Source organism: Lepisma saccharinum, chromosome 9, assembly GCF_977018435.1.
Source record: "Lepisma saccharinum chromosome 9, izLepSacc3.1, whole genome shotgun sequence".
Lineage (NCBI taxonomy): Eukaryota > Metazoa > Arthropoda > Insecta > Zygentoma > Lepismatidae > Lepisma > Lepisma saccharinum.
In genome coordinates this window covers 1,352,793-1,369,380 of record NC_139237.1, presented here as the reverse complement: position 1 = coordinate 1,369,380, position 16,588 = coordinate 1,352,793, and the positions used below count along the sequence as shown (strand labels likewise).

The window sequence follows — 16,588 nt, the reverse complement described above, 5'->3', positions numbered from 1 at the left end:
TCCTGACCCCTGTGGCATAGTACTTAGCACAGGACACTATGATGCTAACAGTCCGAGGTTCAAATCCCATGTAACAATAATATTAAATTATCAGTTACGTGCATTCTGCTTGACTAATGTTGACTAGAAATGTAACGTAGGTGCTTAGTAGATGGCATTCGTGCACTCCTCCAAGTAATGATGTTATCTAAATGAACCATTTATGTGTTTGTAAATTTTAATTCAGATTTTAAAGTTGTACAACAAATGTATGGAACTTGCGGACTTCGCTAAATATTCCACACTCCTTGTTGAGAACAGTTGCATCACAGGGATTTTTTCGCCAAGACACAAACTTCTTAACTTCCCACTGATTGTTTCCACATTGTTGACAGTTTATTTAGCTGTGAAACAATTACCAATAAATGTCTACATTGTTTTGATCAAGTGATTGTTTTGGCTTTGTAAGAGGAAGAAGGAGCAAAGGTTGATGCACTTAAAAAATTAGAGATTATTTGCAAATTTCGAAAAAAAAGAGAGAATAATTGCAAATTTTGAGCACTATACATGCATTGTGCAAAAGGTGTACATAGTTCAGATTGATTTGCAACTCTCAAAGGTGTCACACGCTCTGTGTAAAATGTGTGTGTCGAAACACACATTGCAATATCAGCTGTGGAAAAGGTGACTTGTGTGCTTCTACCGCTAAAGTTATGGAAGTAGGTGTAAGTAACCTGCTCATAATGTCAACATTGGGCCCAAGCTGTTAAGGTAGCAGTGAATTTACATTTAATGTACGTCGGGTGTCGTGGGAATGGCCACTTTGGGCAACGAGTAGAAGATAATATATGAAAAGATAGAGTGGAATCTGCAATTTCAAATAAAATATAAACCTTCTTGTTATAATTTTCCAATAAAGTGTACATGATTAGTGACTTAATATTTTGCTAAGTGACTTAACAGGCAAGAGGTTGCTCTCCTGTGGTTTTGATGAAAGAATGCGCAATAATAGTTCATGTTTATATGCATACAAGTATTTACTCTACAGAGTGGTCCAAATGTCTTGTCACCCCCTTAGTTTCACTGAAGTTGTGTATTTACATTTCACCCTCAATTACACGAAAATGATGGTGCTTATACTGACATTGTGGATGCATAAACATAATGTGTCTGTTTATTAGAATACCTTATGCTGTATTAGATTATTGTGTTATTACATAGTTATGTAGGGGTGACAAGACATTTGGACCACCCTGTACATTGAAGTATTTACTCTGACATTGTACTGCATAATCATAGTAAACATGTGACTTCATAAACGAATTTTAACATAAATGTTGAAGCTGCACCATGAATATTGCATAACTGGAACTATTTAGGAAACAGTGCAAGAAGAAATAATACTTGTTTACAGAGACTTTATTGGCGAAAACATTGTTTTATTTTGTCTGCAATTGGTATTTTGGTAACATTGAATATTAATGCCTAAGTTTTAATCTTTTGAAATATTTCTGAGACATTCAAATATCATAAATAACATAAATCATTTGTGTGATGAATAAATGTTTGGTTCATTCTGAATGTTACAGATTTTGATGCTTCTCAAAACAAGTCAAATATAAACACAATTGTCTGCAGAACAGATAAATATTCTACATTTATCTTGAATATTATAAATAGCTAGACCACTAAAAAAAACTTATGATGTTCTATATATGTGTGCATATATTATTGTGTTGCTAGCTTAATTAGTTCCTTTACAGTGTGTTTATTTACATTTACAGTATTTGTTTATGTAACCTGTTTGGTGTATAACGTATGCATGAGGTTCATTCAATTTCTAACCTGACAGTATTTTTTTTAGCAAAGTATTTATGTTTATGTAAAATTTAGTGATACTGAAGGTTGAAGAAAGTTAAAAGTGCTCTGCAATACTAGAGTTTCTGACAGTAAAGCTTTGGTTTGACTAACTTTATTTGGATCGGAGAAGAAGTAATATTTTGGGAATAGTTTGTGAAGTTTTGGGATAAATCTTATAATCGAGGTGACCTATTCTATGTACGATGAAATTTGCCTTGGCATGAATGTTCTTTGCAAGTGTTCTTTTATCAGTTTCATCATTACATCTCTTTTCCTTAAGGCCCCAAATGTCAACCTCACTTCTACGTAGTACCCTCTGGTAACTGCAATGTTGCAGGCGAAGGAGGCTCTGGCATCTGGACGAGTGGTCAACCTGATCCTCTGTAGGGCTATGTTTTGTCCTGAGATGTTGCTGAGTGTCCCTCTTCAGCCTCAGATTTTTACTCTAGAACGGCGAAGGGGCTGATACCCTTAGAATAGTGAAAGGGGGCATTTTGACTCCTCATAGGAAATGCATTTAAAAGTTCTAATTATTTTAGAATGGGAGCATATTTTTAATTAATGTTATTTTCTGTGCTTTATGTATTATAATCAACAACTGAACACTCCAGAATATGCAACACTTAATCATGAGAAACTGCTACTTGATGTGGCATGTTCGGAGACGTCCTTCCTGGTACATGGCGACATGTAAACTGTGACAAGCGGGAACAAGCTAAAGACAGGCTGACACAGGAACCGCAACGTAACACTGATATTGCAGCAGGAATAAATGAAACCTTACAGGGGTCAAATGGACCCCTCCTGCTTTTCTAGGGGTATAACGTGAAATTTCACAGAGAGAAATTATATTTTGTATATTTCAATATACCATCTTAAAAAGAAAAAGAATTATGAAAAGTCACAAAATTTCAAGGAAAAAATAAGAAAACCGGGATAGACATTAATGAAAAAGTGCAGGGTCATTTTGACCCCTCCCGCTGTTCTAGTGTTAACTAGTGTAATGGTAGCAAATGTCGAAAGCTCTTTACTTAATTCTACTATCACCTCTACATAGTGTATTTTACACTGGTGAAGATGGACAAGGTTCGAATGCACGTTTTCTACAATCCTTTCATAGCAATAGCAAATACTGTACACTGTCTTACTTCTGGTACTATTTGTGCAGCAGTTTGGTTTGGTTCAAGTTGCTGTTTTAAGTCGACTTTATGCACAGTAAGGCTAATTGGGACTGGACCTATAGTTTAAAGTGGGATCCAAACCACTTGTGCCTCCACAGGGTATCGAACCTGGGATCCCTTGATTACAAGGCAATGACGCTACCACTGTGCAATGGGGGAGGCCCTATTTGTGTAGCTGTAAGGTCAAAAGAAAGATTCCCATGAGCGATATTACACTTAGGGTCACTATGAACTCATGCAAAAATAGTGGTGCAGGGACTGGTTAAATACAAGAATTCAAATCCACAAACCGATTTGCCTTTATACCCTTTATATACAGAGTGATTATAAAGTCACTATACATTTCTGCATGAACAGGGTTTATTATTTTTGGTGAACAAGGTTGCAACACTGCATAAATCGACAAAACACACTCACAATGCACGATGAACCAGTACGCTATCGCCATAATGTGTGTTACAGAATCGAAATAACGAGTAACAGTAAGTACTCGTGAATGTAAGAAATAGACATTATTTTCTTAAGAAATTCATTATTTCACCTAAAGAAATGTTCCGCATTCCAGAGTAGTACGATAGCAATGTAAAAAAGTGTGAAATAAATGATTTTTAGGTGTCACACCTATAGTAAAGTAGTACCGAAAATACAATATGTACTGAAACATATATCACTGTACAACACAAAATCAATACAACTCAATGTGATCACCCCTCAAGTCTAGGCATAGATGCCAGCAATCCACCACAGCCTGAAACACCTTCTTCAACATTGCTGGTGTAATCTCAACAACTGCGGCCGTGATGCATTGTTTCAACTGGGCTATGCTGTGGGTCTTCACTTCACACACCTAGGACTTGATACAATTTTAAGGGGTCAGGTCGAGGGGGAGGGAACAGCTCCACGACCTATCCATCTACCGGTGGAAACTTTGTTCAGGTGATCATGAACGATGATGGCAAAATGGGGTGGTGCCCCATCCTGTTGGTGTACAGTAAGGAGCTTTGTGTTCCCCCAATCCACGTACTATGAGCCACTGTTGGTAACTACGTGTGATCGCGTCCTGTACACTTTGCACAATTTGTGGTGTTATGGCTGGCCTACCAGGACGTTCTTCATCCACACCACTACCAGTTTGCTTGAATTTGTTGACCAGGTTCTTGATAGCCAGCCTGGTGGGGCCTGGTTTTCTGCATTTCCGCAGACGAGCACAAACAATGGCTGATTTTTCTTCTACTGTTAGCAGTGCTTCACATAACATGCAGAAGAAATGTATTTTGTCACGATATCACTAAAATGTATAGAGATTTTGCATTCACCCTGTATAACGTTGACATTCAGTTGTGTACAATATAATCCTTGGAAGCTGCAAATCAAAAAATCCTATAAGTACTGGTAGCAAAATGTAACCTAGAATAGTCAGCACCATGCTCAAAAACAAAGGGAATTTTTCTAAATTCAAAATTACAAAATCTGTCTCAAACTTAAAATTCCCTTGTACCAAAAAAATATTACATACCATGCACTATTCTACAATACGCAAAATAGAGAAAACTTCCATTTCCAGAGGTCTCGCTGAAATGAAGACCTTATTGCTCACACTGGAAAATCTGGGTTAACATGCAAACTGGTCAAAAACTTGCAGACTCATGTAGATCTCCTTTTTTATGAGTCTCCTATCAAGCAAGAACCACAGATATCACTTTCACTCATTCAGTTCGGGGGGAAAAGTTCCACCCTATTCTCTTTTGTAAAAATAAATACTCGACACAGTTCAGAAATATGGTTTAAAGTGAGTTTATTGTAATCAGACTAACTAATGTAACAACTTCTTCAAGAAAATACAGTAAAACCTCATTAATCCAGACTATTGGGGGATAAGTTGACCGATTTAACGAAAGTCCGGATTAACTGAAATAGCCTAAAAGAACAGTAGAAAGTTCATTAAAACTCCGTTTATAGAAACAAAACACGTTTATTATGGTGTATTTAAAGGGCATAGGCCTAAATACATTATATAGTACAAAGTCTGCAGGAAACAGAATTTCATCATTGGTTGACTGCCTTTTCTTTGGGAAGTTCTCTTGTTGACTTCTAGCCAAACCTTGCATTCTGCTTTTTTTTTTTTTTTTTTTTGCCTGTCCAGATTAAGTGAAGTCCGGCTTATCAGGATCCAGATTAATGAGGTTTTACTGTATAACAGGGTGGCTACTCACCGGGAATTCCTTGAATTCTGGGAATTATGCATGAATTATAGGCTCCAGGAATTATGTGTGAATTCTACTTGAATTTTTCTTCATAGATGTGAAAAATTACAACTTTTTTAATCCAAATCCTATTCACATTTTACGCAAATAAAAATTATTTTCGTAAAATTTTCTTGCTCGCTTCACTCGTAATTCCTGCTTTTCTTAGACTTGTGAAGTTTATAACAATAGCTAGGAGGCGTGAGGAGTCGGCCCTGGGCGCCGAACTATCTAAATGAAAAACATGTTGTAAAATAGATTGATTGATTTGTGGTTTTAAGTCCACTTGATGCACAGAAAGGCTAATCGGGACTGGACCTACAGTTTAATGTGTGATCCAAAATACTGTGCCATATGTTGAAAAAATAATTGAAATCGTTTGTTCGAACACAAATGCTTTAGCACCAACTTCTACCCCCTTTTTGCATAATTTACGAGGATAATAACGTCTTTGATACTACTACTAGCACTACTAATAATAATAATAACAACAACAATGTTGGTCCCGGCGGGTTCGAATCCTGGCTTGGGCATGGATGTTTGTGACTGTCCATTCATCAATTTCATCATAACACTCATCCCCATCTTCGCAAATTAGCCGAACGTGGCACAAGAAGCGAAGTAAAATAAAACAAATCAATAATAATAATAATTATTATAATGTTATAATAATATTATTATTAACACTATTATTATTAGTATTTAGTACGTTTATCCTGACATTTTCTCCTTGTCTGCTCAGACAAAAATTTGTGGTTGCGCCTCTGATTGTAAATAGAAACTCAGCACCTTAAATTAAATATTTTAATTATATTACGTATACCGTTTAATTGAATTATAATTTTTGGATGTTTTGGATGGACCCTTTATATTATTAAGATATTTGTGTGTGGATGTTGAGAGACGGTAATACATAAGGTTGAAATTGAGAATTCATCTGCTTGAATGTTTGGAAAGTTCGCCTTGAAAACTGGGAATTATACTTGAATTTTATCATGGTCCTAGAGTAGCCACCCTGTATAAGGAATTCAATGGTCTATTCAAATATGCAACAAATAAGACTGACATGAATTAAAAGATAACCGTAACAGTGGGGGCTCTAATATTTCGGCATGTAGAAGTTCTCAAAATGTACGTTCAATCCTCTGTTCGTTATGAACAAATATTCCGTTACAAATTTCAAAATCTATGTTTGATACATTATAATACACTTCATAAATATTACATTCAAAGGGTTATTATACTGCCGAAATATAAATTAATATCTGTACAAATATATTTATAACATCAAATCTCAAATATAATAAATTGCAGACTTGATCGAATGCTCTTTCACATTCACACAACCATTTCCACAAGATTAAAAGTTATGTACAAAGTTATGTACACTCATATTTACACTCCAATTCACAACTTGATCAAAGGGTACTTTGGTCACAGTTGTTTCAAGGTGCAGATTTGTGACATTATGAACTGACTCATTAATGAAACTTAACTTCCAAAAATCTCTACAGAAAAATCTGAATTATGTCCAAAGAAGCATTCGATGATTTTCCTCTTAAACTGATCCCAACCCTGTTACGCAACACAGGCACTTCCAGGTGGACTTGGAAAACTTCGTCAAGGTTAACCCTAACATCACGTTGCCATGTACGTGCCATGAATATCAAGCCAACATGATGGGGAGGGAGAGTGTAACCATGTAAGGAAGCAACTCACCCAGCTGAGGTAACTGGAGTAATGCATGCCCAAACAAGATTTCTGGCAGATGCAGCAGCACCTATTAGATTCCTTGCACGCAGGTGAAAGTTTTTTTTTTTGCGACTTGAATACTTCACTCACACACTAATGGAGAGTGAAGCTGTGGTGAGCAAATATTAAATAAATGATATTATCTGTTCACCACAATAGGTAAGGAGTATCTGGTCACCACAATAGGTAAGGAGACTTGATGACTTGATTGGTTGTTTTAAGTCTACTTTATGCACAGTAAGGCTAATCGGGACTGGACCTACAGTTTAAAGTGGGATCCGAACCACTATGTGGCTCCACCGGGAATCGAACCCAGGACCCCTTGATTGCAAGGCGACGACGCAACCACTGCGCCATCGGGGAGGCCTAATAGGTAAGGAGATTTTCGTTCTCAGAGACACATGTTGATTTTAGCTTGTTTAAGGGTGTGATGGGCGCAAATAACCCAAGTGTTGGTGCACTCCAAAAAATATTTCAATCAATCAATCATCAGCGCAATTGGCCGAAAGTGGTAGAAATTGTTCGCTAAATAACAAAGCTCAAATCAAATTAAAGCACAATCTGCAATAACGTATTAAAGATTATGTAACTGTTCCGAGAATCTATTTTTTTCATGTATTGTGGCACTGGCAGTTGCAATATGTGCCACGAGATCTGGGAGTTTACAGAACTTGAACATGGCATGGTCTTCAAATTGCTACGGCCTTCCCGATGGTGCAGTGGTAGTGTTGTCACCTTGTAATCAAGGTGTTTCACTTTTGATACCTGGTGGAGGCACATAGTGGTTCGGATCCCACTTTAAACTGTAGGTTCAGTCTCGATTAGCCTTACTGTGCATTAAGTGGACTTCTACTCCACCGAAAGCGATCCAATGGGAACATGAAATGCAGAAAAGTGCATTGAACTTAAGCCTCAAATATAAGGATATGCTTGGTGTAACGTTATGAAACCAAATTCTCTGTCTCATGTTTAACCGAACATCTTCAAGCTGCTCGTTCAAAGTATGAAGACACACCTTCTCATTTGCCCTATCAGGAAGTAAATAGGGATGAATTAAATTGTCATTAGGGGCCTCCCCGATGGAGCAGTGATTGTGTCGTTGCCTTGTAATCAAGGGGTCTCGGGTTCGATACCTTGTGGAGGCACATAGTGGTTCGGATTCCACTTTAAACTGTAGGTCCAGTCCCGATTAGCATTTCTGTGCACAAAGTGGACTTAAAACATCAACTCAAACCAATAAATTGCCATTAATGATACCTGCCAACACATTCGCACTGTAACATTGTTGATACCTATGTGTGAAGTATGTATAAGGATTTCTTCTTCCCCATATGGCTATTTTGTCTGTTATATATGCCTTCCCATCTGAAGATTGCCTCATCGGGGAAGAAGACTCTTGAAGGAAACTTGGGCAATCTAAACCAGATCACGAATCGAACACGATTCCTAAAATGTTGTTGACCTCATTGCATGCTTCTTCTGATAGTAACAAGGGTGAAGTCCATTCTGAACAACTCTCCACACTAACTGATAATTCACTCCAAACTCATGGCCAGCAGCTCTTGTTCTGGTCTCAGGGTTATCGTGGAAACTCGTAGCACTTCCTGTTCAAAATGTGGTGCCCGATCACTTCACCATCTTCTGTTGTCATACTTCTGTAATCCAAACGCCCCTGATTCCCTGAGTCTCCGATTAATTACTGTAAATGTTGAGTGGTATGGTAATGACCTCTCTGTGAATCATTCCTGATATATCCTCTGAGCTGATGGCCACTCCTTGTGCTGCTCCATACATCAAATGCATAGTTTCTAACTCTCTGAAGCTGCACTCATGCATATTTGTATTCTTTCTGTAGCTCTAACAGAATGGCCCATTCTCAGAATATCTGTATTTTCATTGATATCATCCACAATTGTCTGTTATCTCTTCAGCTTTGAAGGTATGGTACAGTCATGGACACTTCTGGGTTGTAACAATTCCATTGAAAGTTAATGGAATTGTTATAACAGAGAAGTGTCCGTGACTGTACAAAGCAACCTCTGGATTGGTGTCTACAGTGCACATGTAAGAAATACATAGCAAAGTGTTACGAGGCCAAGGGTACAAAATACCCAACGTGCAAGGAGCAATTTTTAAGGAAGGTTTGTCTGCTAATAACTTGTTATATCCCATGGAGGCCTAGTACTGCACATGCGCACGGAAGACTCCCAGCATCCCTTACACAGAAGCAAATACCATTTGGAGCCACGTTGCCAGTGGGTGCACTTTGTACTGTGTGATTACAATGTTTAAGACAATCGAGCTGCCCATTGACTGTGAGATACGGTCAGTGATCTGGCTCTTATTATTAATAATAATAATAATCCATGGTACAACAGCTTGTGAGGGCCAGGGGCTAACTACGGACTGCCGAGGTGGGATATCATCCAACCAGTTTCTTGGTGCTGATTTGTGGTCAGCATGATGAACCCCCTGTCGTTCTTGTAGATTTTCATGACTGGGTTACGCTACTCATTTGTAGCTCCCCAATTTCCTCACAATGGTGAGTGCCCACCGGTCCCATACACTGGCTGAAATATCAGGAGAAATGTTGTTATACTTCCCCCAGGAGACTCGAACCTGGGTGCATCCCGTAGCTAGAGCCCAAAGCATGGCACCGTAAACTGCATGACCACAGTGTGGGAATAGTGATCCTGTTCTTGGCAGCAGCAGAACTTCATTGTCACATTTGTGAAGTGTATGGCTTCAATGCAATGAGCGATTGAAAAGTGACTAAATGAGAATATTCAAGGACAGGCAAGCATAATGACACACCAAAATCCATTAAAACAGACAATTCACACTCTCCATGCTGTCATTGGAATTTACGCAAATGTCAAGGTCAGTGTTGTACAAAATTGTGTCTGAAACCTTGGACTTCAGGAACTTGTGCTCTTGGTGGGTTCAGAATATGCTTTCTAAGGAACCAACAAAAGCAGTTTGGTCAATGGTCTGACATTTTTGACCCAAAACCAGGAGGAAAATGATGAATTGTTGGACCACATCATCACAGGGTAAAAGACACACGAGTCGCACGTGACTCCTGAATTCAAGCAGCAGTCGATGGAGTGATGACACATATCATCTCCTACTAAAGTTAAATTCAAACAGACAGTATCACCATGCAAGATGATGGCAACCATGTTTTGGGACAGACATGGTGTTTTGCTAGTGGATTTCATGTCGCAAGAGAGAACAGTAAACTCAGCTGTGTATTGTCTGACCTTGAAGAAAATGCAGCATGCAATTCAGAATAAACACTGCAGCCTGCTGTCATCCAGGGTTTTGCTGCTTCATGACAATGCGAGGCCTCACACCAATCGTCAAATGGTAAATCACATTGCACCATTTAGCTGGGAACAATTGTCTCATCCTCCTTACAACCCAGACCTTGCACCCAATGACTACCACTTCTTCTGGCATCTTAAGAAGTTCCTCAGGGCAAGCATTTCGGCAGTGATGAAGAAGTGAGGATGGAAGTTGGGGAATGGCTTGCCTTGCAACTGGCTGACTTCTATGAGGGGGTCTACAAAAGCTCATCGTAAGTTTGTAAGTTGATGAATTCAAAAGATGACCCATAGAATGACCTTAAAATTGTTGAAAAATGACCCAAAAATAATTTTTGCTCTGAAAATGAAAAGTTTATTTTTTTAATAAATTACAAGAGAGTAGTTGAATTATTCGATAAAACCTGTTTTTTAGTGGTTTAAACTACTGAAGTAAAGGGGAAAAAAGCAAATAAGTACCTCTGGTTTTTGTTATTTTATATATATTTTTTTAAAAAATATACCTCAAGGTTTTTCTGTATAAATCATTCATCTCCTTTCAGAGTGGGCCTTCCACGATACTGCACTTGAAAATACAGTTGTGTTTCGCGTACGTCGGAATATAATTTTATAATATTTTTATAAAATATTATTACTATTTTATTTAATTAATTTTATAATATTGTGATTAATTTGTCTGTAAAACTACAGATTAAAGCGATAATAGTATCCAGCAACGGAACCTCAAAATAGGCTTCACACAAAGTATTTTAGTCCATTGCCAAAAATTTCAGTTAAGACTATTATTGTCCTTTTCCATTAACCGTATTTTCGATTAATGGCGAATTTGCTAAAAGGACCATGCCAAGAAATTTAAATATGTAAGTTTTGCTAGTAAATGCATCTAAAATTCATGAAACAACAGGGGAGGAGAAAAACAATCCTGAAAAATGGCAAAAAATGGCAAAAAATAATGAAAATGACCTAAAGCCAAACAAGGCTAAAAAATGCAAAATAAAGACAGTTTTTTCTGGTTCTAACTGAAGGGAAACTAACTAATATCAAATTTAGCATTGTTTTTAAGCCTCAGAAAAAAAAAAATTTCATCAACCTCTGAGCCTTAGTTATGAAAAATTAAAATAACCATGGAAACTATGTGAAAAAATAGATCAAGGCATGTAGAATCTCACAGAAAATTCAGCAGTGCATTTTCAAGGTAATGTTTTTGAGGAAAAGTTACTTGTTCATATGATATCTATCAGCACCTAAACTTTGTAGAAGTTTTTTTTGAACACTCTGTGTATGTATACATTCCACAGAAAAATGCATATTGTTTGCTGAGAGTGTTAAGCTGCCCTTCCTTCTTCCCCCTCTTGAGTCATCCTTTCTTAACCAGATGAACCAGGAGCTTGACAATTGACCCTTACACAGCATTTATGTTTTCCGTTAGTTGTCTGCGAACCTCTGTGGTATAGAGGTTAGTACACCATGCTACGATGCCAGGTATCCCGGGTTCAAATCCAGATTTGGCATGGGTGTTCTTTGTGAGTGCCCCTTCCCTAATTTCTTCACATCATCATGCACCCTCGTTGTCACAATTAGCGAAAAATGGTATAAAAGTGATGCTAAATATAAAACATCATATTAAAATAAAAATCCATTTCTTGTCTATGTGTTTTTAATCTTTGGGCATTTTGTAATATACAAGCTCAGGGATGAGACAATATCTTGATGAATTTTAAAATTCTCTTTCCCAAAAAGATCTGAGTTGCATCTGACGATTGATTGATTGATTTGCTTTATTTTACTTTGCCTTTTGTGCCACAGTTGGCTAATTTGCGAAGATTGGGATGAATGATAACATGATGAAATTGTTGAATGGACGCTCGCAAACATCCATGCCGAGGCTGGGATTGGAACTCGGGACCCCTGGCATCGTAGCGTGGTGTGGTAACCACTCCACCACAGGGGCCAGCGTGCATCTGATGAACATAGAAGTGTGACAGGTTCTGTCACCCCTTGCATTTGTGACAAGTTGTAAATATAAGTGCAGCCTAAGAAAGTAGCTTCTATAATATACTTTGGAAGATGAATGTAGGGAAACAAAGAAGGAATAAGTAAAAATACCAAAAAGTCAACTTTAGGCAAGATTATATAAAGTACGCATTCAGTGTCACTATAAAAATGTGTTAATGTATTAGAAAGAACATGATACAAATACGCCAAAGAGATAGAAAAGGCAAATAACCAAAAAATCACTCCCTAGTTATGATGATGAACTATTCTAGTTGTACTATTTATGAAAATGAAATTTTAAGAATTCTTACAAAAGTTTTGAGGCACAAAATTTTTGGCAGATAAAATTTTTTATTCACATTTTGTAAGATAATACGAGGGTCACTATTTATATTTTGAGCCTAACAATGAAAAAACAGGAATTTGGCATTGAAAACTGCTTTATTGTTTTTCGAAGTATTCTCCTTTATGGTCAATACACTTTTGCATTCGTTCGAACCATTTGTCAAAGCAGTTTTTCCAATCTTCTTGAGACACCTCCATAATATGGTTTTTGAACGCATCAACGGCGTCTTCCGCCGACGAAAATCGTTGTTCACGCAATTTATTCTTGACGTTTGGGAACAAGAAGAAGTCATTGGGTGCCAAATCAGGACTGTACGGCGGATGACCCTTCAATTCGATTTTTTGACTGTTCATAAAGTCTGTTGTTAGACGAGATGTGTGTCAATGTGTGGCATTGTCTTGATGAAGAATGATCCGACGGCGTTTGTTTGTTTTCCGTATTTGACCGAAGACCTCTGGCAAACAAATTGTTGTGTACCATCCAGAGTTGAACGTTCTACGTTCCTCTAAAGGCACAGTTGCCACATGACAGTTTTCCCGAAAAAACAGGCGACCATTTGTTTCGATGTGCTTCGAGTGCGAACAACTTTTGTTGGATTGGGTTCATCTTGAAACACCCATACAGTCGACTGCTGTTTACGTTCTGGCTCATATGCATATATCCATGATTTGTCACCTGTTACAATCTTATATACGTCTTTTGAAGCACCACGATTGTATTTATTGAGCATTTGTTTGCACCAATTGACGCGAGCGTCTTTTTGAGTTTTTGTCAAATTGTGTGGGATCCAACGAGAACATACCTTTCTCACAGCTAAAGGATCATGTAATATTTTATATATTCTGGTGGAACTAATGCCTATGGTTGCCTCAATCACACAGTATGTCACATGACGATCTTGCAGTATTAGGTTTTGCACAGCATCAATGTTTTCTTGAACAACAACTGATTTTGGATGACCTTCGCGAATCTCGTCGGTGAGCGAATGGCGGTCACGATTAAATTCGTTATACCAGCGTTTCACAGTGGCAAAGGATGGAGCTTCATCGCCAAATGTGGAAGTAAGTTGATCGATGCACTCTTGTCTTGATAATCCACGTCGAAAATCGTAAAAAATCATCACACGAAAATATTCACGAGTTAATTCCATTTTATTGTTGTTGTGCAATCTCCAAGGCAACATAAACAACACAAATCAAGCTATTGACAAAACATTTGAAGTACGTTATGGTCAATAATGCCAGACGATTCCGTGCAAACGTCAAATCATGCCTAACTTCAATCAGTGTTGCCAAGGCTCAAAATATAAATAGTGGCCCTCATAAAGGACCAAAAACATGATTTTTTTCATCAGTTTTAGGTGCATGGTCCTAGTATCTTATGGCTTTTCTTTAAACTTGTTGTTCCCTACTGAAAATTATGTCTACTCTTTTCAGTAGATCAATGGGTGTTTTGAAACATCTACTGTTTTCAGTAGATGAACTGTACTGCTAATGTTTCTACTGTTTTTGGTAGTCCTACTATCTTAAGTAGTTGAACTGTACTCTTAATGTTTTCAGTAATATAATTGTACAACTAACATATTTTATTCTGTTCAGTATATTGCTGTCTGAAAACAGTGCTCTTGTCAGTAATGAAAATTTTCTTGTCTATACAACTGAAAATGCAATGGAAAAATTGTATAAACAACTAAAATTAATGTATGGTAAAGCATGTGGAACTTGCTACTTAGGAATGCGTTCACACAACAATGAAATCAAATATAGCAAACACGTTTTTAAGTGTGTAGCTTCATTGTGGTTAATGCACTTGTAGAAAATTGAAAAACATACTCTTTTATACATAAATTAACATATTGTTTTTCCTATATGCACAGGAAAACAGCAAGAAATTAGTAATGCCAAATGGCTTACAACCATCAGAACAAATGAAGCATGTTTCTGGAACAGTGTTGTTGTGGGCAACAAGAAAAAGTGCAATGTTTGTAAAAAAAAAAAATGTCTGCAGGTTCCTGTAGCACATGTCTATGTCTTGACATTATATTTCCATGAAGAATTCAAATCATAAATTCACAGTAAAATTGGATCCAGCAGTATTTAATTACCCTTTTATGGTGTACTAGATCAATCTGAATGGGTCCCAGGTCCCATACCTGGTGGAGGCACATAGTGGTTTGGTTTGGTTCTGCCACTTACGTATAAAGGTTACCCAAATGAAACTAAGACTTTTGTCGTAGCATCATAGCTTTGTGTTTGCTGTGGTAGGTGGCATTGTATGTATGAAAGCATACATCGTATGCATACCTGGTATGGTCTGACAGCGTAGTGTGTTTACATGTGCAAAAGCACATTCACAACATGGATTAGTCCAAACGGACCCAGTGAGCAGTAATTCAATTTTTGAAGGCAGAAGGTGTGCCGTGATCTGCTGGGGTATTTACCCTGAGAGTTCTCGATCATCCTCCCTAGAGCCCCAATCTCTCGCCCTGCGACTGCCAAATCTTCGGCTCACTAAAGAAAACATCTGAAGGGCAGCCGGTTTGCCAACGATGCTGAGGTCCATGACGCTGTTGAGGATTGGTTCCGCAGTCAATCACGGATGTTCTTTGCTCAGGGTATCCATACCTTTGTGACACTTGCTTGAACAGACAAGGTGACTATGTGTAGAGGATATGTCACCCATGGATTGCTTTTACTTCCTGCATGTTCATATATTCCAACCAATGAATCATTACAGAAAAAACCAAGAGTCTCACTTTCATTTGGGCAACCCTTATCCGTATTATCTCCGCTAACGCACGACATGAAATCCTCTCTTTCCAGTGGCATGTTTCCTGAAAAGTGGAAAGAAGCACGAATCCTGCCACTACAGAAAAAGCAGATGGCCACTTCTTACAATGACTTTAGGCTTATTCATTCTTTGCCTGTGCTATCTAAAGTACTTGAGAAAATTTATTCACAGATGTTAAACTATGTTAACACGAATAATTTACTTCTACCGCTGCAATCCAGATTTCGTGAGAAACACAGCACAGCCACTGCTCTTGCTAAAGTTGTGGATGATATTCTCTATGCCATTGATAAACAGCAAGTCACTATTTTAGTACTTCTGGATCTCGGTAAGGCTTTTGACACAGTGCAGTATGATTTATTATTAGCCAAACTTAAATATTACAAGTTTTCTCCTTCAACATAAAACTGGTTTCAAGCATATCTATTTAACAGACATCAATGGGTCATATTACATAATTCACCATCTCATGTGTCTCAGCCTATAATGCTAAAAGCAGGCGTGCCACAAGCATCGATATTAGGACCCCTCCTCTTCACCCTTTACACTGCAGATTTGCAGCAAGTAATAAAATTCTTCATTCTACATTTTTATACAGACAATACCCAGTTATATTTCTCAGGTCATTATGCTTCGTTGGAACATAAGTTTCAGTCACTAAATTCTGACTTGAACGTTGTCAGTAACTGGGGTGTGTATCTAACGGTCTTAAAATAAATCCAGAAAAATCCGCTTTCTTGATCATTGGTTCTAATTATTCAAGGTCATTAATTAATAATATTAAGATCGAGCTCAAAATAAATATTTTGCTCATTGTCAGGAATAACACTGCTAAAATTCGTGGTCTGAATTTTGACAAAGTTTTTGATTGGACAGAACATGTAAAGATGCAATGTAGGAAAGCTTATGGAACACTCAGGAATCTGAATCGTTTCCATGACTTCCTCCCTGCAGAATGCAAGCTAAGACTCATCCAAGCATTAATCTACCCTTTGTTCGACTATTGTGATAATGTTTACGGTCCTCAACTCTCGCAAAAACTCAGTAAAAAAATATAAATGGTGCAGAATGCGTGTTTTTTTTTGTTTTTTTTAAAATAAGAATCATGATTTTATC

At 37.6% G+C, this 16,588-nt stretch overlaps 1 protein-coding gene across 2 annotated transcripts in view; it reads left to right on the top strand.

The window, feature by feature from the left end:
- LOC145991974 (uncharacterized) overlaps nt 1-16,588 on the top strand; it is a 169,928-nt gene that overhangs the window by 52,333 nt on the left and 101,007 nt on the right. The gene's annotated exons all lie outside the window — the stretch shown is intronic.